This window comes from Antechinus flavipes, chromosome 3 (assembly GCF_016432865.1).
Source record: "Antechinus flavipes isolate AdamAnt ecotype Samford, QLD, Australia chromosome 3, AdamAnt_v2, whole genome shotgun sequence".
Lineage (NCBI taxonomy): Eukaryota > Metazoa > Chordata > Mammalia > Dasyuromorphia > Dasyuridae > Antechinus > Antechinus flavipes.
Window position 1 is genome coordinate 205,045,047 of NC_067400.1, and position 6,174 is coordinate 205,051,220.

Genomic DNA, 6,174 nt, shown 5'->3' on the forward strand with positions numbered 1-6,174 from the left:
TTCCCATATAAATCTATATTCTTTCATTTGGTGTTCTGTAAAGACAAAAAATGATTTTTTATAGCATACTTGATGAGATACCCTTTATATACTTAAAAGACATTTAGTAAGTCTCTTCTTTTACCCTTTCTTCTTGAAGTTAAATTTGGCCTCTGTCTTTCATTCTCTGCCTCTATATCTCTCTCTATCTTCCCTCCTTTCTCTTTGCCTCTCTGTCTCTAGTTCCTTTAAGATCAGATCAAGCACCACCTCTTACACAAAACATTTCCTGATCCCCTCAAATTGTCATTACTTCACCTAGCCCCTGAAATTGTTTTTACATTGAATTTTTTAATATTTACTAATATGTGTACCTGCTGTTCTCTCTGATGGAATTTAAGTTCCTTAAGGGCAGGGAATGTTTAATTTCAGTTTTTGTCCAATACCTAGCACAATGCCTGGCAAATAGTAGACATTTAATACAGAGAAAAGAGCCACATTAAGAGGTGTTATTACCAGGGGGACAGATTTTCAAGGTGTATATAAAGAAGAGAAGAACAGCTGAGTGTCACAGTGGATTAAAATGCTAGGTCTGGAGTCAGGAAGTCATCTTCCTGAGTTCAAATCTGTTCTCAGACACTTATTAACTGCTTGACTTTGGACAAGTTACTTAACCCAATTTGTCTCAATTTCCTCATCTTAAAATGAGTTGGAGAAGGAAAAGGCAAACTACTAGAGTATCTTTGCCAAGAAAATCTCAAATGGGGTCATAAAAAATTGGACATGACTGAAATGACTATATAACAACAAAAAAGAAGGGTAAGATAGTAAAGGTATGGGAAAAAATCTCACACCTTTATTGATACCAAAAAAGGTGACTAGCAGATAATTAGCAGTAATTGCCAATATGTATGCCTGCTTTCTCATTTATGCAAAATCTTTATTAAAGGTATCTATATATGACCTGGGGGTATCTTCTACAAGGATAGCAGTAGTAAAAGAAGTCATTGCCATTTTCAGTGTAATAATATCTAGCATTTACACCGCATTTTTTGGTTTGCAAAGCACTATAAATATTTGATATTCACAGAAACCCTATGATATAAGTATTATTATTACCTCTATTTTACATGAGAAAACTGAGGGTGAGAGACGTTAAGTGGATTTGTTCAAGTTCAGACAGTTTTTAAATCTCAAATTATTAAATTTGAACTTGGATCTTCCTGACTCCAGGTCTAGTATTCTATCCACTTGGCTGCTAATGGTTATCTAAACATGATTAGAGAGAATCCTTTTTATTTTTTTTTATTTTTTATTTTTTTAAATAATTATTTAATAATTACTTTATATTGACAGAATCCATGCCAAGGTAATTTTTTTTTACAACATTATCCCTTGCACTCGTTTCTGTTCCGATTTTTTTCCCCTCCCTCCCTCCACCCCCTCCCCTAGATGGCAAGCAGACCTTTATATGTTGGATATGTTGCAGTATATCCTAGATACAATATATGTTTGCAGAACCGAACAGTTCTCTTGTTGCATAGGGAGAATTGGATTCAGAAGGTATAAATAACCCGGGAAGAAAAACAAAAATGCAGATAGTTCACATTCGTTTCCCAGTGTTCTTTCTTTGGGTGTAGTTGCTTTTGTCCGTCATTTATCAATTGAAACTCAGTTAGGTCTCTTTGTCAAAGAAATCCACTTCCATCAAAATATGTCTTCATACAATATCATTGTCAAAGTGTATAATGATCTCCTGGTTCTGCTCATTTCACTTAGCATCAGTTCATGTAAGTCTCGCCAGTCCTCTCTGTATTCATCCTGCTGGTCATTTCTTACAAAACAATAATATTCCATAACATTCATATGCCACAATTTACCCAGCCATTCTCCAATTGATGGGCATCCATTCATTTTCCAGTTTCTAGCCACTACAAATAGGGCTGATACAAACATTTTGCACATACAGGTCCCTTTCCCTTCTTTAGTATTTCTTTGGGATATAAGCCCAATAGAAACACTGCTGGATCAAAGGGTATGCACAATTTGATAATTTTGGGGGCATAATTCCAGATTGCTCTCCAGAATGGTTGGATTCGTTCACAACTCCACCAACAATGCATTACTGTCCCAGTTTTCCTGCATCCCCTCCAACATTCATCATTATTTTTTCCTGTCATCTTAGCCAATCTGACAGGTGTGTAGTGGTATCTCAGAGTTATCTTAATTTGCATTTCTCTGATCAATAATGATTTGGAACACTCTTTCATATGAGTGGTAATAGTTTCAATTTCCTCCTCTGAAAATTGTCTGTTCATATCCTTTGACCATTTATCAATTGGAGAATGGCTTGATTTCTTATAAATTTGAGTCAGTTCTCTATATATTTTGGAAATGAGGCCTTTATCAGAACCTTTAACTGTGAAGATGTTTTCCCCGTTTGTTGCTTCCCTTCTAATCTTGTTTGCATTAGTTTTGTTTGTACAAAGGCTTTTTAATTTGATGTAATCAAAATTTTCTATTTTGTGATCAGTAATGGTCTCTAGTTCATCTTTGGTCACAAATTTCTTTCTCCTCCATAAGTCTGAGAGATAAACTATTCTATGTTCCTCTAATTTATTTATAATCTCGTTCTTTATGCCTAGGTCATGGTCCCATTTTGATCTTATCTTGGTATATGGTGTTAAGTGTGGGTCCATGCCTAATTTCTGCCATACTAATTTCCAATTATCCCAGCAGTTTTTATCAAATAATGAATTCTTTTCCCAGAAGTTAGGGGCTTTGGGTTTGTCAAACACTAGATTGCTATAGTTGACTATTCTGTCTTGTGAACCTAACCTTTTCCACTGATCCACTAATCTTTTTCTTAGCCAATACCAAATGGTTTTGGTGACTACTGCTTTATAATATAATTTTAGATCAGGTACAGCTAGGCCACCTTCATTTGATTTTTTTTTTTCATTAATTCCCTTGAGATTCTCGACTTTTTATTGTTCCATATGAATTTTGTTGTTATTTTTTCTAGATCATTAAAATATTTTCTTGGAAGTCTGATTGGTATAGCACTAAATAAATAGATTAGTTTAGGGAGTATTGTCATCTTTATTATGTTCGCTTATGTTTTTTAGAGAGCTATTTTCTGTTTCCAGTTCACCAATCCTATTTTTCAAGGATTTTACTTCTTTATCCACTCTCTCTTTAACTTTCTCCAGGCTCTTTTGCCAAGCCTCCCTCTCCTTTTCCCAAGCTTCCCTCTCCTTTTGCCAAGCCTCACTCTGCTTTCCCCATTTTTCTTCTAGCTCCCTTGTGAGAGCCTTTTTAATCACTTCTATGAGGTTCATCTGTGCTGAGGAACAGATGACCTCCTCCTTTGGGGATTCACCTGGAGACAGTCTCTTTTTAGTCTCCTCAGGATTTAGAGTCTGCTCTCTATCTGTATAGAAGCTGTCAAGGGTTAAAGTCCTCTTCAGCTTCTTGCTCATTCTGTCTAATAATCAAAGACAAACTAGCAAAGAAAAACAGAAAAAACTGGAGTCTTTCTTTGGGGGAGGGGCTGGGTGTGTTATCGAGCTTCCTCTCCAGACTGCGGGGAGCAGCAGTGAGGCACTAGCAGGACTGTGCTGCGCCTGCGCTCTGAGATCCCAGAGCGTGCTGAGTCACTGGGGGGGGAGGGGGGGGGCGGCCAAGTCCCGAGAGACTCCAGCTGTTTGAGGTTGTATTCTTCAGCCCCAGTGTTTTTAGCTTCTCTGCTGGGCTGCTGACTTGCTGCCGGAGCAAAGTATCCAAACCTGTAGCGAAGCTCTCCCCGCAGAGACGGCTGCGATCACTCCCCACCCCCTCTCCAGTCTGCTCCCGTGCTCTCACTGCCTCTGCCCGCCGCCTGTGCCCGATCTAAAACCATCCCAGCCCTCCAGTAAAGACAGACTTTTCTTGGCGAATCTCAAGGATGGCTTCTCTTGGTAACTATTTGTGGGTTTTTTTCAGTCAAGCATTAATTCAGAGGCTTGTAATGAAATGGATAGTGAGAGAAAGCGTGGAGCTTATGCAGCTGTGAGCCTCCTCTCCGCCATCTTAACCAGAAGTCCTTAGAGAGAATTCTTGATGAGGAAATTAGTAGGGAACAAATAAGCTTTTGCAAACAATATTGAATAATGGACCATTTATAATTGCTTGAAAGATGTAGAAAATAAAATATCTCCCTGAATTTATAGCTTGAGTTTTTTTTTTTTTAAGTATTTGACTTGATAGAACAAAATGCGATCTTATAGGCTCTTTTCCAACATGCTTTCTTCTCCATATCTCAAAATCATTTAGGATTCCTTTGATGATATAACGACAAATCACTCTGTTCAATGACCTCAAGAACTCTTTGATAATAAATATTAGACAAGGACTAAAATAAACAAAAATACTTGCTCCCTACAAGTATTCTCTTCTATGATAGAAGACTTCCAGCACAGGGTTTCAATCAAGAAGAGATTGCTTATAGACAGTGAAATCCTTCATGTGCTCCTATTTTCAGATGATATTGTATTGATTGTGTCAAATCTCAAGTAATTTCAGAATCTCCTAGGAGATACCTGTAATGAATCAAAGGAGTTTGACTGGTGCATACATACAATAAAGATCAAATGGATGAAGAATTCTCTATTGCTTAGATTTCAATATACATCTGACTAGTCACTAGAGTTTTTTTTTTTTCAAACAGTATATGCATTATGTATGTATAGGTATATGTTTGTATCTGTGTATGTGTGCATATATACATGTACACATATACAAATATGTGCACACATGTCTGTATCTGGGACAGATAATATAGTTAAACAGTGAATTGAGACCAGAATTGAAAAGAAAGAGAAAAGCAGACTATATGCTTTAACACTTTAACTCACCACTTGAGCTTCCTATAACAACCAAAGACCCAGATTTTTAATACAAACTTTTTTGGTGTTTCTGTTTGGCAGCAAAATTTGGAATACCATCGCTTCCAAAGAACTGAAGATGACAAGCAAGATGAAGACAGTTGAATGGTATATGGTAAGTGTGAATGCAGCTACAACATATAACCAATGAAGAACTCTGAAGGAAAACAGAAACAAAGGATTTTATTATGACAGAAAGAGAAAATGGGCTCATCTGGTGGAGAGAAAGAAGAATAGATTGCAAATGGAAGGTCAAAGTGCTCTTCTGTGGGTACCTTTGTGATGTTGGGAGAAACTGAAGAAGTACATGTTGGGTGGAACCATTGTGGTGAACATTTAAAAGGACCTGGACTAAAACTGCCTAACATCAGCAGGAGGTATGAGTAGTGATATGTATTTTTAAATTGATAAGATCACAGATCCATTTTAAGTATTACTTGAATATTGAGTAAAAATAATAAACAACTTGTAGATTCATTTCTGCTTGTAAGGAAACTCTTTTTATCAACAGTGGTCTGCATCTGTCCTGAAATTTAAGGCCTGTAAAAATTAATAATAAATGTTAATAATACTAAAGAAATAATATCACCATTATTTACAAAAGTTAAAATTATTGCCAGTCATACTTGGGTGGAGACAAGAAATTGAGGAAAATGTGCATGTGTGTCTAAAACAAAACATTTATTTTTTTTTTTTTAAATAATAGCTTTTGATTTTCAAAACATGTGCAAAGATAGTTGTCAACATTCACCTTTACAAAACCTTGTGTTCCACATTTTTCTCCTTCCCTTCCCAACCCCTCCTCTAGACTGCAAGTAATTCAATATATGTTAAACATACATAGTTAAACATATGTTTAATGATGCATATATTTCATGCTGCAAAAGAAAAGTCAGATCAAAAAGGGAAAAAAATAAGAAAAAAAGCAAGCAAAGAACAAAAAAGGTGAAAATATTATGTTGTGATCTACATTCAGTCCCCACAGTTCTCTCTCTGGATGCAGATGCTCTCTCCATCACAAGACCATTGGAAATGGCCTGAATCACCTCATTATTGAAAAGAGCCATATTCATCATAATTGAGTCACATAATCTTGCCGTTGCTGTGTACAATGTTTTCTTGGTTCTACTCACTTCTCTTATCATCAGTTCATGTAAGTCTCTCCACGTCTTTCTGAAATATTCCAATTCCATTACTTTCATATGCTCTAACTTGTTTTTCTGTTTCTTAAACTTTTATTTTTAAAATTTAATAACATAATTCCAACAAA

The 6,174-nt window shown here is 36.1% G+C and overlaps 1 protein-coding gene across 1 annotated transcript in view; it reads left to right on the forward strand.

Annotated features, from left to right (window-relative positions):
- The window catches only part of ASB9 (ankyrin repeat and SOCS box containing 9), a 125,052-nt gene extending 119,565 nt beyond the window's left edge, over positions 1 to 5,487 (forward strand). Inside the window, exon 9 of the mRNA XM_051984478.1 lies at positions 4,947 to 5,487. The gene's annotated coding sequence lies outside the window, so the exon portion shown is untranslated. The remainder of the gene's footprint in view (positions 1 to 4,946) is intronic.
- The last annotated feature ends 687 nt before the right edge of the window (positions 5,488 to 6,174 follow it).